This window comes from Lathyrus oleraceus, chromosome 3 (genome assembly GCF_024323335.1).
Source record: "Lathyrus oleraceus cultivar Zhongwan6 chromosome 3, CAAS_Psat_ZW6_1.0, whole genome shotgun sequence".
NCBI lineage: Eukaryota > Viridiplantae > Streptophyta > Magnoliopsida > Fabales > Fabaceae > Lathyrus > Lathyrus oleraceus.
In genome coordinates, this window is record NC_066581.1 from 288824282 (window position 1) to 288844163 (window position 19882).

The window sequence follows — 19882 nt, forward strand, 5'->3', positions numbered from 1 at the left end:
TTCTTCTCAAGGAGCTGCATGTTCTCCTTTACTTCTCTGAAATCCTCAAACCTTACTTCGTCACCAGTAACTGTTGAGTCGACAGTCTGATATATGTGGTTTTGATCTTCATAATGAGGAATATGCCTAGCATAGGCAGCTGGTGGAACCATAGTATGGATGACTGGACGTACGTTAGTGTAAACCGGTAATGGCACGGCTTGTTGGACAGATTGCCCCATGTCGTGCACCACCTCCGCTCGGGGGACGAAGTCATAAGGTAGCCCATACGGAGGAAGGGTTGAGGGTAACGTCCTATGAGGTGGGACTTCCACTGTTGGGCCCTTGGTCTCTGAAATTATAGTCGCTTGTGGAATCTCAAACCTGAAGGTTAAAGCTTGCAGCATCTCCCGCATCTGGGACATGCCTCCTTTGATTTCATCTAGTTCAGCTCTAACTCGGGCGCTCTCTTGCTCTTGTTCAGCCATTCTCTGTCTTGCTCTGGCGCGAGTATTATACTGGTGTTGAAAATTCAGCGTGAAACTGGAGGAATAAAGGGCGGAGTGAGACTCTATTTGGAAAATATACGAATGCATGTATGGATGCATCTTGTTTGCAAAACTCTTGGTTAGTTTTTGTCATTCATTTCAGAAATGCCACAACACTTGTTCGCAAATATTTAAAGTAATAAGGAAACAAAACACAATAAAAATGAATCTCAAAAGTGATTTTTTCATTAATCTCATAGCAAAGTTCAAATACAAACAACGTGCTTGTGGCTTATGGGCTTTCCGAACCGTAGCAAGGTCGGTAGTCAGCCCTTCTAGCATTGCCTTACAAAACTTAATGAAATTAAAGACTTGATGTGGGGTGTTATCTAGACACATGCACCAATCAGCTTCTTGCAGCTTCTCAGGTAGCTCTCGCATGATGGAACTCACAAATCCAGACAGCCTCAGAAATTTGCCCTTCCACTCAGTGTAAAGCCCTTGGAGATCTTGAATGATACGCAAGTCTTCAGCCTTGGTCACCTCTATGTCCCTATAGAGGTTTCTCCAATATCTGCATTCACCTAGCAACACCATATAGGCAGCATCCTAATCCCCGCCTTCAAGTGCCTAGATTCTAGCATCGGCTCATTCCAAATGATATTTCAGCCGTGTGCAAACTCTTTCTGACTCTTCAGTCTTCAACTTCTCGTGTTCTAGAGTATCCTTGTATTTCTTAATGGTATTCTCCAGTTCACGAGTACGAATCTCGAAAATCAGTCGTGCTTCCCTTTTTATCTCAAGGGTCAATTCCAGAGTCTTGTTGAGTTTTTGAATCCGGAGTAAAGCTCTATCCAACTCTTCCTCCTTTGACTTGAATACAGATTTAGTGCTGTAGAGCGCTTGTCCAAACTTTTCTCTCCTTGCTTCAGACTCCCTAGCTCTTTTGTTGGAGATTTCAAGCTCTTTGTCCTTCTTTTGTTGACCGTCTTTCAAGTTCCCATTCTCTATCGAGACTCGACCGAGCTTAATTCTCAAGTCAGCATTCTCCAACTCTAACTCCTTGATACGGGCATTGAGTTTCTCCACGTCTTCAGGTAATATGGGTTCTGGCTCAGGAACCAATGGATAGATAGAAGGATCAAATGGAAAAGGGAGTTTAACCATCTGAACCCTCTCTCTAACCCAACAAGTGTAAGGCTCTTGAGCAATGACATTTCTCTTACCCAACTCTCTACCTTTTCTGATAACTGCTTGCCAAGACCTCTTGATCTTCTTCACCATGGGATGATCTGCTTCAGCACTATGTAAGATGAAAGGCTCTAAAGCTTCAGTTTTTGGAGGGCCATTCATAGAGTACCCATGCTGCCTCAGAGATAACATGAGGTTATTGTTGATGCAACCCTTGGTTCCTATCAAAGGCACATTGGGGAAGTCTCCAATGCTGACAATAACATCCTTGGTTTCCCAATCCCTGATATACCACTTAACATGACTGGAGGTGAGAGAAGCTAACTTCTGGGAAGGCTTGAGTTCCCTTGAGACAAAAGGACCTTCTTCGGGCATATGGGATCTAAACCAGTCATGCAACAACTGCGCACAACATAAGATGATTCCTCCCTTCTTCTCATGACGATCATGGAGAGTGTAGTAGAGATCTGCCAAGAGGAACGGTACAGGGTTACCAGAGAGGAAAATTCTCACCGCCAGGTGATCCACAAAATGGTCAATATTTGGGAAGAGAACTATCTCATATACCAACACGGCTAACACAACATAGAAGGCTTCCCAATTCCCTTCCTTTTCCATCTTCTTAGCTTGATCTTCCAAAACTTCCTAGAAAAACCATTGAAAGCTCCCTTCACATCCCAATTGTCCACGACTTCAGAAACTTTCAGACCCAAAGCTAAAGCTATCTTCTTGGGAGGAATATCTTCATCGAACTTTGGAAATGGATTATGACCCTTCAAATTCCGGCCTATGATCCTCTCAAATTCCTCCAAGGTAGGAGCCAATTGGAAGTCAGAAAACGTGAAACAACGTAGAGGTGGATCATAGAACTGGGCAATAGTCACTGTGGTCATCATGTCCATCTTCTCATTTAGGATGTCCAAAATTCTTCCATAGTTTTGCATGAAGCTGTTGAGTTTGATTGGTGTTACTTTGGCACTCAACTTCTGCAGGCTGGTAAGGTCCATGTTCTTGTATTTAAACTGAAAAGTGCTTCTTCTCTCAGGGTTCATTTTGCTAACAAGTCTTGGATTCCTGAAATAATACGAAACAAACTAAGAGTTTTGCTTTTTATGCGTATGCAATGAATGGATGGATGCAATGTTTTTTTTTTTTGTTTTTTTTTTGGTACAGGTTCAAAGGTCCGAGGTATGGATAAATTTGATTGCTTTCAAAAATAGGGTTTCTCACCGGGTATGATCTACGGCTTTGTTACAAAGGATCCCCAGAGTCATTGTTTCACTAGAATGTTTGACGCTTACGGAAAATACTTTCCGGTCGTCAACTCCATCAAGGGAATCTTTTCTGGGTGAGGTTCCCGTACCGACTCTTACGACGTATTCACCTCGGGAGTCTGCACTACGCAACCATCGACTTGGTTCTAGACAGGGTACTCAGAGTCACGGATTCAAAAGAATGTTTGACGCTTACGGAAAATACTTTCCGATCATCAACTCCATCTAGATAATCTATTCTGAGCGAGGTTCTCGTATCGATTCTTACGAAGTATTCACCTCGGGAATCCATACTACGCAACCATCATTTCTAGTTGGCCAAAGGTTCAATGTTCTAAAAGGTTCTTAGAGTCATGGTCCCCTTTGAAACATTGAAGCTTACAAGGTATACACATCGGGAGACAATATTTGCAAAAGGATCTACTCTAAGTGAGGTTCTCGTACCGACTCTTACGAAGTATTCACCTCGAGAGTCTGTACTACTCAACCATCATCCTATCTTATGTTTTTTCGCTCTAGACTCGGGTGTAGAGTCTTTCCCACATGGTTTGCAATCAAGTATCCAAGTACCCAACACAGTGGAACCAAAATACAACAAATATATCAAAAACAATAAAGATAATAAAAGCGATAAATAAGGAAAAGCCACACAATTAAACAAGCAAAGGCACACAAACGTCCTAACTAGGCTTGACTCACTTAGGGATCGGTCTAGTCCCCAACAGAGTCGCCATCTGTCGTACCTCATCGAAATGGGAATATGACCTTAAGCGAAGCGTGATCGCACGCTCGCAATGATGGACTGAACAGAGTCGCCACCGAACTTTATTTATTCCTAAAAAGGAAAGGGGAAATATCGATAAAACCCAAGAAAGAAACGACAATGATTATGGTCATCGCAACCAATATCAGGGTTCGGGAGTCGATTACGCAAGGGGAAGGTATTATCACCCCTCACGTTCGTTGTACTCAACGGGAACCGTTAGGTCAGTTGTGCGCGTTAGTGTTAGTTTAAAATGTTAGGCTTTTCAGGTTATCAAGTGGGAAAGGAAGAATAGAAGAGAGGAGAATGTTTTTGGATTTTTGACGAAGGACTAAACCTAAGTTTTTTATTAGTGGGCCTGACAAGATTTACAAATCTTGCTCCTATGTATCTCAACAGATAAATCAAGGCTTACGTAGTTCTGGGTAGAAAATGTTTGTTTGTTGGTCGATTTTAGCGAAAGCTACTTTGTGTCAAATCGACGAAAACATTGTTAGACTACCCAAAACAGGTGGAGAAACATTGCCTTGCATTGTTTTGAAATAAAGTACCTTTCGTTTGAGAAAAGGTTTAAGAGTCAATCGCGCGGCGGAGAGAAATGAAATTGATTGGTTTGATGTGTTTTGAGTAATGGCGAGAACTTGGATGAGCGAGATATCCATCTCGAATCCTAGTCTCAGGAGTGCGTGGTATCCACCACGTTCCATTTCCATCTTATTTTCAAAAATGTTTAATAAGAATTAAGTGTTTTGAGGTTTGATTGAGAAAGGGTTTGAAGAAACCGCATTGATAATTTTGGACGATGGCGAGAGCTAAGATAGGCGAGGCATCCACCTCGAATCTTAATCTCAGGAGTGCATGGTATCCACCATGTTCCATTTCCATCTTTATTGAAAAGTGTTTAGATAGGAATTAGATCTTTTGAGTTTTGTTGTGAAAATGACTTGACACTAGATCAAGTATTGATGGACGATTGAGAAAGATTTGAATGAATGTTTGAGAGAAAACAAAGTAGATAAATTTGGATGATGGCGAGAGCTAGGATAAGCGAGGCATCCACCTCGAACCCTAGTCTCAGGAGTGCGCGGTATCCACCACGTTCCATTTCCATCTTTATTGAAAAGGTCTTAAATATGAATTAATATTTTTTTTATTATGAAAAATGGCTTGACGTTGGATCAAGCATTTGATGAAGTTTTGAAAGAAAAATGGAATGCAATGGGAGGGAGAAATGGATTTGATTTGTTTATTGAGAAAATACTCGACATTGGATCAAGTATTATTTTTGATCTTTTGGAAATGGTTGATTTTATTCTTGTGTTAGTAGCTAACTAAACAGTCAAACAAATAAAGAAATGAAAAGCAGTAAAATTATTACACATCGGGGGAGTGGGGTACATTTTGTCAAATGGGGACTCAAAGTACTGGAATAATTAAATCGGGCCCAAACAACAAATAATGCAATTTATGAGTGTAAGTGCAAGAGAACTGTCTCATTGTAAGAAGGCCCAAGAGTAAGCCATGTGAAGAAAATAAATAAAACAACAAGTTATATATACAAAACACTCAAAAATTTAATTGAAAGAAACAACATCGGGACGTGCACGGATAAAAATCGGGATGCGAGGATGCGAATCAAAATTGCATAACGCAACGACGTGCAAGGCAGATGGAGATTGAAAAAGCAAACAAGAAATCTAGATAATGTGCTCAAAGTCGGTTTGCACATATTAACAACAATCGAAATGTCATATGTGATTAAACAAAACGCGGCGAAATACCATCAATGTATCGATAAAAATAATCATGGATAAACAACATGGAAATTGTTGAATCCATAAATTAAAATTGATATTTAACAATTAAAATAAATAAAAGGGGTAATAAACATTAGGAATGATGAGGGGATTAAAAAGAAATGTGAAATAGAAATTAAAAATGCTGTAAAAATCAAATATGGCGCACACGGGTATTGAACCCGAGACCAAGGGCTTGCCAAAGCATCCCTTTACCAGATAGACATCCTTGTCATATAATCTCAAGCGCTAACACATAACATAAAAAAAATGGACCAAGCCTTTTAAATAAAACACAAAGTTGAAAACAGTAGCAGAACTCAAACAAATTCAACTTAACGCACATAGATCCTGTTTCTTTCCATTTTGAACATCAAAGATTTAACGACAATAACTACACAAATGGAAGCTTCAAGGAAGCTAAACGGAGAAATGGAAATAGAAACTCGAAAAGGAAACTAACCGGTTGCGGCGAGATTGACTGACGGATGTAGGTAAGGTTCCGTCTGAACCGGTTTTTGATCTTTCGCTCTTCACCACCAAGAACAACTATGGTTTTCTTTTCTCCTCGCCGCCGGCTCCTTTTTCTCTTAGTGAACAGTAACGACTCCTCTAAGGAATTAGGGTTTTTCGACTCCCCTTCATGAATAGTGGCCTCCCTTTTATAGTCACACTACTAGGGTCTTTTGAATTGGCCGCTGAGATCAAAGGGGTGTCGGACTTGGAAGTGCTTTTGGTGCTGCCAGTTTGTCTATGTTGTTTTGGTGCTTATTCTGAAAAAGGTAACATGTACCTTGTACTTCTTCTGTGAAAACGTTTTCATTTTTGTTGCTTGTGAACTTTTACTGCCTTACCAAGTTATTTTACTGCAGTGAAAATGGAAAGCATCAGCAGGTCTACTGTGTATCTTTTTCCTCCAAACTATTGCCTCATGAACTGTGATTGGAATGGTGCTACCAGTGTCAATGTCACTACCACCATGGTCCTTAAAAATAGAACTGAGAGGTTTATTTATTAAGTCAGCTGCTATCTTAGTGTTCTCCTGCATTGCCGCTTCACTGAACTTTGAATTCACAGCTGAAATATAATCAACAAGTTCAAGCAAAGTTTGCCTCTCTCCAGTGATCTGATTCATGTTCCTTCTGCTACCGGCAAGAACTTTCGGTATTTTCCTTTATGTTGTGAAGGCTTTTCTCCTGGCAATTTCTTGTCAAATTTCCCACCGCTAGCTGTGGAAGTTACTGTTCAAGTTTGGTTCACGTTTGGGTCTTTTGTCGAGATAGAAACCAAGTGGTGGTCGGGTTATATGTTGATTTGAGAAACCACCACTACTGTTGTAAGGCGAATTCTGCATAGAGCCGGGGATTATAGCACCAGCACCTTGCGAAGATGCTGATGAAGGACTTTGGTAGCAATGATCAGAGCAGGAATGCCATAAAGCATTTTACCAACAAAGCTCCAGTTAGGACCATATTCACGAACAACTGCACATAATATTGCATCCTCCTCCGTATCAAAGTCTTCATGGATCCGTCATGCGTTGGTTGGAAATTGAAGCATTGAAAAGCAGGCCGTACTATCCAACAGAGCAACAACAATATATTTGGCATCAGGACTAATTGCAACCACAAGAACATCATTATTCATTCTTATAGTCTTGACATTTGACACGGTGAGTTGCTTAGTAGCTTGTACAGGTTTTTGCTTAATTTGGTAGTCCCAAAATTTTACTTCGTGATCTGCACTTCCTGTGACAAATACAAGTCTATCTGGCAGGGCAACAATTGTCCTCATAGAGCCACCATGAGCTTCAATAACTTCAACATGAGTACCACTTCCAATGTCAATAATTTCTAATCTTCCATCTTTAGTTCCAACAAGTCCATACTTGTTAGAGGGAAGAATTAAACTGCAAAGTCCATATCCAGAATCAATGGTCCTTAAGCAGGAACCAGTACTTGGGTTCCCGATCTTTACTGCATTATGACTGGTTCAAGATAGAAAAGTGACGTCCGAACTAAGTGTGGCACTTCGAACATCAGAGCGGTGCCCCTGAAGATCAATACCAAGTGTTCTTTTGGTTTCACTGCTTTCAATGGAGTAGAACTCAATTAGATTATTGTTTAAGGGCAAAGCTAAAGTTCCAAATGAATTCTTTGGAGTGGTTAGACAGAAAGAAATGGAGCATATCTTTTTTCTAGCTCTTAATAGTACGGAACAATTTAAAAACATCAGGCACGGTAACTGGGATTTTACTTGTTTCTATGGGTCCATCGGTCACAGTAGAATTATCTCCTTTGTTCTCATTACTCTCACCTCCATGTTCAGCTCCCTTTGTAGCCTCTTTACCATGCTTCTTCTACTTTTTGCGGTTAACCCTACGTTTGGCTTTACGCTTCGCTTCGGCATCATCCAATACACGGAATATTTCTACCATCTCTCCGGCAACATGACATGCTAGCAGATTCCTAGACTTGTTGAACTGGACAGTGGCAACTCTATCTTTATTCTACCGCTGAATCTCACCAAAATACGTCAAAACTTCCCATTTGTTTGAAACAAAAGAATCTCCACCGTCATTTATAGACTCCCTATCCACAGAATCTTGCTTAATTGTATAAAAACGAAGTTCCTTATCCGCTGAACCGGTTACAAGGTACCTCTCTGCAGGATCAACATCTAATGTCCATATTTCACTATGATGCCCCCCAATAATTTGCATACAATGCTGAGTATCAATATCCCACACTCTCAAAACTTGTCTTTGGATGGGCTAACTTGCTTTTTCCCATAACCAACAAATACAACATCAGTCACCTGATCGTGATGACCGTGAAGGCGAAAAAGACCGGTTTCTCCGACAACATCCCACAAAATAACATCATTATCTTTACTACCAGAAGCAAGTAACGAACCAGCCTTATTGTATCGAAAAGCAGTTACAGCTCCTTTATGTCCATTCAAAGTAGTCTCACAAGTTCCCTTATCAGAGTCCCAAATCCTTATGCTACCATCAGTACTTCTCTTCTGCAGTCTACCTGAGGTGTAAGTGTAGGTACTCGGCTTCTTCACCACACGTTTCAAATCATCAGATGTCTAGTTCACATATATTTGTTGTTCAAAATGATTATGCACACGCGAAGGTAAGAAATGGCTTTCACTTTCTATAGATTGACTGTTGTTTGTTTTAACTATTCAAAAGGCATAACGTTTGAACTATTGTAAACCTTGTTTGGGACTGCTATGAATTTCCTGCTACAACTTGTTGTTTGCGCCATATTCAACTGACATTGTTGCATTGTGAACTGGTAGGTTTGGCAATGTTTTGCATTAACTCACTATGATCTTCAGTACTCAGTATTGTGGACACATCCGAATTATTCATCACATACAGGAGCTCTGCTTCTGGATAGTTGAGTGTAAGTGGTACAACAACACCTCCGCTAAACCAAGTTGCAAGTATTCCGACAACAAATTTGCCAGACGGCTTAGCTACAATTCCTATTCGAGCTCCTCCAAGATTTCCCTTCACATCATTTTCACACAGGAGATTAGATAACTTTTGTGCCGATGAGATGAGTTGATTGTAACTATAACTCTTTCAGTTTTCCTCAAAGGATCAGCAGCTACGCCAAGGCCATTGTGTAAATGCAAACGGGTCGTTAAATTCATCATAGGAGCTGAAGTTAAATTGGTTGAGGTAGTTGTGGCACGCGAAGATACAACAACCGAAGGCTGTGTTGCTGGCTTACTAAGAAAGTTTCTGAACGGGTGCAAATTATCCCGTGTAACTGGACCTCTTCTCGGCAACATGGAGCAACTTACTCCTCCATCAGGCTCACCCTTTTGAATTTTAATTTGCTTTGAATCATCAATTGAAGCTTCATGTTGGTTGCCTTCAACATATTCCATTTATGTGAATCCAAGTGAACTCATATAAGAATACGAACTCTCCAACTCAATGGCCTTTTCATCATCGGCCCCTTGAGGAACTTTGGTGTGAACATTTGCATCTTGAGAAGGGTTAACAACAATGCTAGCTTCAGAATCATTGTTTCGGCGTGCAAGGGAATCATTTGGTCGAACAAGAAGAGTGCGTCTTGGCCTAATGATATTGGATTGTTCTGTAGCGAGAGGACGGTGGCGCTTCAAGGCAACCTGAAAGTTGTGGACGAAGTTGGGGGAAGAAGGATCTGGCTTGATCGGAAGGTTAGACTTCCCATCCATGGAACAATCTCCTTAGGTTCGTTAGTCAAACCACATGAAGCCCTGCTTCTAGCTTTTAGAACAGAAGTAATAGTGCGTGATGATTTCTTCTTGGAATTAACCTCTCCTCCCTTTTCGTTATGCACTGACTTTTCTTTACTGCTCTCTTCTTCAGATATTATTATATCAATTACATCCACAGGCTTTGGTTTTGCAGTGACTTTCTTCTGAACAGGTTCACTTTGCTGGATACGAGGCCAAAGAAATTCCTCAATGGCTGCTAAACTAGCTAATGGATCAATCAACACAACATTGCCTGAATATTCCCTAAGTGACTCTTCCCCCTGGGCTCGACAAAGACGTAATTTGAAGGGCTGGGATAAAGCACTTAGTCCAGAGGAAAGGCGTGCACTTCCACTGGATGACTTAGGTGATTGACTCAGCAAAACAGGGAAACACTCCATCGAGGACAAAGCATTTTGAAGCTTTTGAACAAAGACAGTCATAGGAGTTACATCTCATTGTAAATAACTTAAATCTTGCAAGTGCTTATTTGTGAAGCTTAGGCAGGTGGGTTTCTGAGGGTTTGTCTTTAGAAAAATACCCACAAGATAAATAATTCAGCAAAGCTGCGATAACACCACTACCAATAAATTCAAATGTCGATACACCATCTCCTTTGCCAAGTTCTCTTATCACTTCAGATATGACACCAGTTAAACACTCCTCCAGATCAAAACCAGAAGTTTTTGATTTCCCCTTACTATTAGTCCTTTGGTTATCAACACCGGCATTTAACTTCATGCACAGATTTCTCAGATGCAAAAGATCATCTGTAACACCCACTTCAATAGCCCCAGGATCCGAAGGAAAGTACTGATCTTTAAAAGTTTTTGCAGTTGCGCTAACAGATAACCGGATACTAGAATTTATTGTTGGAATATTCGCAGAACTTGGAGGTGAACCAACATTTACTAAAACAGGACTCTTGATATCATCTAAAGGATTTCCATCAGGATTGGAGTTGCCAGAGCGTCGCCGATTATGCCTAACGCGAGATGATGCTCCAGGTATAAAATCAGTATCCTTCTCTACAGTAGACGCTTGTGTTGAGACATTGGTTCAATTTCCAGGCAAAATAAGTAGGTTCGCTGCATGGACAACACCTTCTCTGATAAACATCTTAGAGAATGTCTCGGGCAACTTTTCCATTAGAATTTCAGCAATTCAATTTTCAAATAAGATGACCCTCTGCTGTCAACATCACCATACTGCGCTACTACACAAAGAAGCTCCTCATGAGACAAGACAAATGTTATTATATGAGAGCTAATTGTCCAGATGGTTCCTGTTCTTCTAGGACGGCCATCATTCAAGGGATTCAGTAGAGCTTCCTCTTTGGTAATATTGTTTCCACAAACTCCGATTCAACATAGTGCAGTTCAAGGTGAGCATCGTCTGCATCATCATCTGATTTAATGCGTGTAATTATTGAATTGGGCATCACTGTTGTATGATTTGGTTTGATTTTCATAGGGCTTTGGTTGTGTTTGATGCAATGACCATGTCGGATAATCCTTGGATAACTGAGATCAACTCAAAATTTGGGGAATGGAACTGTCGAGAATTATCACTCAATGAAGGCATAAGTTTTGAATATGGTGATGCATCTGGAACTGATTTTGGCGGAAAGGATGTTGTATCAATCCCTGGCCAGCATGGGTAAGGATTTGGTAAGGACCTCTGTCTCTCAAGTGCCATCCTCTGAGCCAGAAAGTAGGGGTTGTTTATACCATCAACTCCAGATGGGCCCAAATTACCAGAACTGCTTCCAATAAATCCTTGTATTCCTTATGATAACGTGACGCTTTCAAGTGGGGGACTACTCTTGCTACCAGCCATGAGTAACTCTAAAAACCTATTTTCAGCTTCGTTGGCAGAATCCACTCTATGCAGGGAATTATTTCTCAACCTCTCGACCTCACTTGGTCCAGTATGAATATTCACAAAGGTACTGGTACTTTGCGGAACAGGTGCCTTTGTAGTGTCAAGTTTTGTTGCCGGGAAACCAGGTGGTGGTCGGGCTTCTTGTGTTGACCCAATGTGTCTTCAGTACACAAGGACCTGGCTGCGCAACTTGGTGCTTTTAACGACCCGGCTGCAGACGGGAATTACTTGGGAAACTGTAATGAATGGAGCCAGAAAGTAGTCCGTTCTTTGTCTAGTAACCGTGGTAGCTCTTGAATATATTATGTTTTTTTTTCAATACTTCATCCTAAGCTCCAATGTATATACATAGAGAGAAAGAGAAAAAGCAGGGATTATGATCCTTGGGGTTTTGGAGTGAATTTGATTTGGTCCAAACCCCATTCTTTTTTTTTGTAAGTTTGTAAGATATATGACTTGTAATAATTGTAATATTTGATGTGAATGAAAAATGGGTGGCCTTGTGACAAAACAAAATTGTTCTCTGCCTTAGAACTTCCAAGTATTCATATGAGATACTTTAATATTACATTAGTCACTTGCCATGTAAATGGATGATCATGATTGAATAAATGAACGAAGTAATCGAACTATGAATGAGTATGTGGAAATCCTTGAATATGAATGAAAAAATTTCCAATGTAATGAAGAAATATGAATGAAAATTTTGAATATGAAATGGAGAATATAAATGTGAATGAAGAAATATGTATGGAATTTCTTTGAATTATGAATGAATGAGAAAATGAATATGCATGATGACCCAAAATAAAAAATGAATAATCACCCCGATGAAATTGGAACGAAAGATGAAACATGAGGTTCACTTGATTCTAAAAATGGAAAGAGTTTTCAAATCTCGCATGGCTAAGGAGATTAATCATCTTATACCAAAAATAAAAAAATAAAGCCCAAACGACAAACATGGACTGGTCGTGGTAGCGAGTCCAACAACAAACGTTTTTTTTGGATAGTATCATGACCATATGGAATGGTCATGAAGAAAGAATTCAAACGAGTGATTGATGGGGAAAAATTTTCAGGGCCAAAATCGGGGTATGACAGTGATGTGCTTTACAAGAGGAATGTTGACATGGTTCTGCTCAAATGCATGGATAGACACGAAGCAGACCTGTTGATGACTGAAGTCCATGAGGGTTCATTTGGTACTCATTCCAATGGACATGCCATGGCAAAAAGATGTTGAGAGCAGGCTACTATTGGTTAACAATGGAGTCTGACTGCTACAAATATGTAAAGAAGTGCCACAAGTGTCATATTTATGCGGACAAGATTCATGTTCCCCCGACACTTTTGAATGTTATTTCCTCACCATGGCCTTTCTCCATGTGGGGAATTGACATGATTGGCATGGTTGAGCCTAAGGTGTCAAACGGTCACCGTTTTATTCTCATAGCCATTGATTACTTCTCCAAGTGGGTTGAAGCGGCATCGTATGCGAATGTGACTAGGCAAGTGGTTGTGAGGTTTATCAAGAATCAACTCATATGCCGATATGGTGTGCCAGACAAGATCATTACTGATAATGGATTTAACTTGAACAATAAGATGATGAAAGAGTTGTGTAACGAGTTCAAGATTGCACATCATAGTTCTTCTCCCTATTGACACAAGATGAATGGGGTTGTTGAAGCTGCTAACAAGAACATCAAGAAGATTATTCAGAAGATGGTTGTTACATACAAAGATTGGTATGAGATGCTGCCATTTGCTTTGCATGGCTATCGTACATCCGTTCGCACTTCAACAGGGGCAACCCCTTTCTCCCTTGTATATGGCATGGAGGTTGTACTCCCCATAGAGGTCGAGATCCCATCAATGAGAGTCTTGATGAAAGCCAAGTTGACTGAGGCTGAATGGGTTCGGAGTCATTATGAACAACTGAATTTGATTGAAGAGAAGAGATTAACTGCCATGTGCTATGGTCAGTTATATCAATAAAGGATGAAGAAAGCCTTTGATAAGAAGGTCAAGCCTCGTGTGTTCCGAGAAGGTGACCTCGTGCTCAAGAAAGTCTTTTCTTTCGCGCCCGATTCCAGGGGCAAGTGGACTCCAAACTATGAAGTTCCACACGTTATTAAGAGAGCCTTTTCAGGCAGTGCTTTGTTGCTCACAACTATGGATGGGGAGGATTTCACTCGTCCTGTGAACTCGGATGCAGTCAAGAGATACTTCACCTAAAAAAATAAAAAATAAAAAATAAAAATAAATAAATAAATAAAAACAGAATAGCTCGCTAAGTTAAAAACCCGAAAGGGCAGCTTAGGAAAAAATGAGCGTCTCGGTGGATTGAAAATCCGAAAGGGTCATCCATATATATATATATATATATATATATATATATATATATATATATATATATATATATATATATATATATATATATATATATATATATATATATATATATATATATATATATATATATATATATATATATATATATATATATATCCCGCTAGATTGAGTACCTCACCCTGGGGCAATCTAGGCAAAAATTAGGGATTTGGCAAGTAACTGTATCCTGACAAGACTTTGTTTTACAACTGTCATCTGTTAAAGATTCTCGCTCAGTCATCATCAACTGAAGTTTCGAATACAGTGGATTTAGAGTTGGTGGAGAAACGGTCATTATGTCCAATGTAGTCCCTTTTCCATGTATATTACCAATTTCAAATTTGTAAAGATCCATGGAGTCTCGCCATTTGCGGACTACCATTCTCTTAAGTAAATTTGAGCCTTTATCCAATCCTTCGCACTCTTATTTGTTTCTATTTAACAAATGTTTGCATGTTTTAATTGATGAATATCAGTGTTTTAAACAAATAAAGTTTTCACGAATAAACTATTTTAAACAAAGTGAACATTCACAATGACCGAAATTATAAGTGGAATGTCCTCAGTGCTTTCCCAAGGATAGTATGATTACCAAAGGGTAAGACATTTGTTCATATTCTGGCATTCTTGCTCCTCATTTCCTCTTCATCAGCTTTCCAGAGAGTCTGGTATGAGAAGTTCTCCTTGATGGCAGTGAATTGATCTGTCTTATGGATTGCCTTCCCCTAGCAGGATTTTTGGATGTTCATCCAATGCATTCCTGGTAGTTCGTTTGTGTATACATACTTGTTTCTCTCGCAGAGTTTTAGAAATCCATGTTTGGTTTGTGGTTGATCTGTGAATGATCCCTTCTTTTCCATTTTTGCCTCGATATTTTAGGGATGTGTATCCCTCTATATCAGGCACTAGCATTTGTGTTTTATCATTTGTGTGGTTGTCATCCTTTGTGTGGACTGACCTAAAATCCCTTATAGATTAATAAAAGTTGATATGCTTTAAGTTGAGAATATTCCTTGTCTCACTATCCTGACTATTTACTCACGAGGAAGGTTGTGTTTTCCCAGCATGAGTAAGAATCTCCAACGGAGTAAGCATGTGTTCCCTGCAGAGCTGTCTTTCCAGATAATCGCCTCCTCAGCAGGAAGTTGCCTAGTGCAATTGATGAAGGGCTTATTTCCCATTTCATTTATTTTGAAAAGGGGTATCCCCGGTATGTCACTTGTTGGTGAAGGATTCATTTCCAATTTCTACAGCAAGGGTAGTTTCCTCAAGATCATTTACAGCTTGTCCCCAGTAGGGTTGCCAGATCAGAGTTTGATGTTTGTATCTTCTCCGAGTATGAAGATTTCCTCTAGCATTAAGAGCTGGTGGTGAAAATATTTATTTCCTTCCCTAGTGGAGCAAAATGCTATTATCCCCCTTTGTAGAGTTTCCTCTCCGGCAGATAAAAGGGAGTGTTATGATTGATGTACATCTGATTGGTGGTTGTTCCCCCCGGAGTTTCATATCATTCCTTAATAAGCTTCCCCAGTAGAGTTTCTTCTCTGGCGGATCTTATTGTTATTAAACCACCTGTCCCCAAGAGAGTTGATGGAAACTCCCCGACAGATTTTCTGCATCTTCCTTATGTCAGGATTGTTTGCTCCTGGAAGACTTCTCTTGTGCAGAGTGTTATCTCCTGCAGTTGGAAGCTTTGACTTTGCCTATCCCTAGCTATGGGTAAAGTCTTCCCTTGTTTACTCTTATTCTAGAGATGATCCCCACCAAAGTTGAGTTCTCTGTTCGATCATCTTCTTTCGCTGCTCCTGAATACATCTTCTTTGTATCCTCAGCGAGTGTAGCTCTAGGATAGGTTTGATACCCCCGATGATTTATTTTCATCCTTCTCGGGTTATTCCCAAACTGAGTTCTCCAGTAGGCTTGCCCCTCTTGTCGAGACGTTTGCCGAGTGTCTGCCCGTGATTCTTGGACTTGTTTGTGTTAGATATGTCTAGTTGTCATCATTAATTATACACAAATCATGCAAATCATGCATAATCATAGCATTGAAATATTCATGATGCATTCTTTTCCATATATCTTTTCTTGTTATCTTCTGCTATTGGTGAAATGTTCTTCCCCAAGAAGATATTTGTGTCTGATCTCTCCATATAGAGTCGGCCCCATAGGCAGAAAATGTCTATCTTTTCTTTTTTCTTCCCCACTGAGTTATGTCCTCGTGGATGATTATTGCTTCAGTTTCCTCCCCAGTTGTGTATCGGGATGGAATTACTCCCCTAAGTTATATCCTCATCGGGTTGAGTCTTGTTTGATTGTGTCTTTCTAGTTTGTTCCTAGATTTATTCCTTTCTTATTATCCTCTGCGGTTTCCTGTGGTTCAGTTGTTCAATTGCTCAGTAACCAGTAATTGTTCATCCTTGCCCCAGCAGATTCTGTGGCCTTCTACCCAGTAACCGGTAGTTGTAAGTCATATTTCTGTGGTTTTCTACCCAGTAACCGGTAGATGTAATCCCCTCTTTGTTGGTTATCTTTACCCAATATTCGGTATTGATATTCCTTCATTTTTTGAGTATACAACCCAGTAACAGGTGATATATCTCTTGGATAATTGCTTTTGTCAGGCAATTTATCCCTAGCGAGTTATCTTTCATTTACCCTTGTTTGGTAATGATTATTTCTCCTTTTGATTGGTCATCATTTTATATCCAGTAACCGGTATCCCGATGTCCTTTCTTTTCGATCGATTTATCCTTTATTAACCCAATAACCGGTTGCGGATAATCTTCCATGCGAGTATGTTATCTACGTTCTTACCCATATAATGGTAGTAGATAATATATCTCATGCGCTCTTCAGTCGAAGTCTTTTTCTTCCCCAGTCGAGTAAGATTCGTATTCCTTTGTGGAATCGAATGTCCATCCTGTAAGTCGAGTTTCCTTTTTCATCCCTCCTTTCGGATGATGAGTGTCTTGGGTATGTTCCTAATTCATGTCTAGTTGGTCACCTATTATATACCCATTAACCGGTATCACTGGTGTTCCTTCCTTCTGCTCCCTATTATGGCTTTTTGTCCCCTGTGGAGTCAGATTTTCCTGAGTTGAGATGTGCCTTTTGGGCCCTCCTCAGATGTTTCGGACGATTGATATCTTTCACCCTTATATCGGTCTTAGATATTCTTTCTCCCTAAGCGTGTTGTTCTCTCACCTAGTAACCGGTGTTTTGATAACATGTCTCTCTTTGAGTTTATTATCCAGTAACCGATAATATCTCGTTGTTTCTTCCTCAGCTGAGTCCTTTGTGGACATCCTCGTCTGAGTCCGGATTTCTTTTATCCGATGTATCCTTTATGGATAGTTTTGCTGTATTGGCATATTCCCTAATACATGCATCTTTGTGTCAGCTCGAGTCTTTCCATCGATTTATTTTCGTGGAATCCCTTCGTGTCTCCCAGCAAGTTTTCAAGTCGTGACCTGCTCACGCATTTTTACCTTATTTCCCCCAAAGTCTCTGTCTCCCTAGTGAGTGCGTTACTCCTATGGATCTTCAGTCTCTCCTGATTTCTTTTCCTTTGTGGCAATTATTCACCATGAAGATTTTATTTTGCATGCATACATTTGCATCATGAGGTCTCTTAGGGACCAAAATTCGTCTCTTTGCTATTATTTAAGCTCATTATATCTCATCGAGACAAAGATTTTAACCTTCATATCTCTGGATAGAATGACCTTAAATAGGGGCATCTGTAAGACCCTAATTTTGACCCTAAGATCCCTCATGGCACCATGTTATTGCATAAGTGCATTGCCTCAAGGATCATAGCATGTTTGGATCCTTAACCCTAGGGTTGGGACTTGTTTGAGTGATTTGAGATCACCAAGCATGCTTGTATTGTATGTTATTGCTTTTCTTATTTGATTACTAACCAAAAGCACAAAAATATGTCACTAACTCTTTTTGTTTTGAAGCTCAAGTGATCATGTGCTCCACAATGCTCCTAGGAGGCTCCTAAGCCCAATGCAATGGCTAGATGAAGAAGATAAAAAGAATGAAAATGGTACACAAAGTTCCTAATCATCATATATGTCTCCCAAGTATCTCAATTTGCCAATTTGATCAAGATAACCCAAAGGGCTTGAAGATTGTTTCCCAAGGAAACCCTAATTTCACTGTGCTTTGACTATGCCTTGCCCATAAAGCAATCTCAACCTCTAATCAAATTTAATCAAGGTAAGTTATTTCATTTATCATTTTATGCATATATGATCCTATTTGAGGCCCCTCAATCATTTATTCATCAAGATTGGAAGTTTGACTTTGAAAAGTTGACCAGTCAAGTCATTTGACTAAGCTGAGATTCAATGAACTATAATCTTTTATGTGTTTGTCAAATGAAGATGACCCCAAAAGTAAAAGTGTTCCTAAGAACCATATGAACAACTTTCAAGTTCATCAAAAATACATTTTAGTCTTGGAAGGTCATCATTCATTTCAAACCATTATAGGTCATTTTGACTGAAACCCTAATTTTGGATAAACTTACCAAGGGCATAACTTTCTAAATTTTTATGATTTTGAGGTGGGACCAAAGGAATTGGAAATATTGAGATGTCTACTTAAAATATTATGTTGGACAAAACATAATAATCCTAAAGTAAGTACATGTGATATTGCAAAACATTATAGGTCATCTTGGACCTAATTCATTGAATTTGAAAAAGTACCCAACTTCAAAAGCCCATAACATTGTCATAGAAAATCCAAATGATGAAAAATTTGAGTCTATATTGACTATATTGAAAAGATATACAACTTTTATGTTGAAGACTTTTTCATTTGAAGCTTGTATCATAAGGACAGAGGGGTTTGATCAAGCTTACTTTTGGTTAACTTTTTCAAAGTGATTTGAATATGTTTTATACTTGAACTTTCCAAGCCAGTTTTGATCAATTTTCACATGTCAAATGTTTTTTTCCCAACATGAATTTTATTCCTTATTTCAAGAGCTTTCCAACCATTACTGACAATAGTCATTTGGATTTACCATTTGGGAGATTCGAATTTCTTTTCATTTATGTGCATTTTTTATATTTTATGTTGTAACTTGAAATGCAAGCATTCTTCATTCCATGTGCACGGCCACATGCTTTCCATATGATCTCAGTAAGCTCCTTCTGCCATTCATGGGCCTCTCACACGTCCACAAAGGCCCATGCATTCAAAATTTCAAATCCCATGCACATGAGCAAAGTGTGAATTCAGAAGCCTTTACCTATAAATAAGGGTTTCCTCTCCTTCATTTGATAATCTTTTGGAGATCCCATATGCTGTAGAACTGAAACCATAACCCTCACTAAAGGAATCACTCACTTTTTCAATATTTTCGAGCTTGAAATTTAACAACATTAGTTGAGTTTCAAAGCTAGATTCCTTAGCCAATCATCTTCCCTACATTCAGAGATCAAAAAGGAGCAAAAAGCTTGAAGGATTCGTGGCCAGAAGCTCATCATTTTGAAGGTATAAACTCAAACTATTTGGATCTGAAACTCACAATTCAATGTGGTATTCTTGTGTTTTTGTGGTTCTCTGAAGTCCTCATACTTGAGGCAAGCTTTTGGTGTATTCAATTTGCCATTTCATGAACAATCCGTGTGGACACCATGATTTCCTCCTTCATCTTTCTCTCAATATAGGAAGAATGAGAGGAATCTAATGGTACAGGGATGATCTACATCGCACGAGATTCATTTCCATGCCTTTGTTTTTCATTTTTGATGAGATTCATTTTCCTGCAAATCTGGTCGGAATCTGTTGGTTGATCGGAGAAGACGGTGGTTTCCACCG

The 19882-nt window shown here is 39.5% G+C and overlaps 1 pseudogene; it reads right to left on the bottom strand.

The window, feature by feature from the left end:
- Window positions 1-2233: 2233 nt before the first annotated feature.
- On the bottom strand, window positions 2234-9403 carry LOC127130906 (uncharacterized; annotated as a pseudogene).
- Window positions 9404-19882: the final 10479 nt, after the last annotated feature.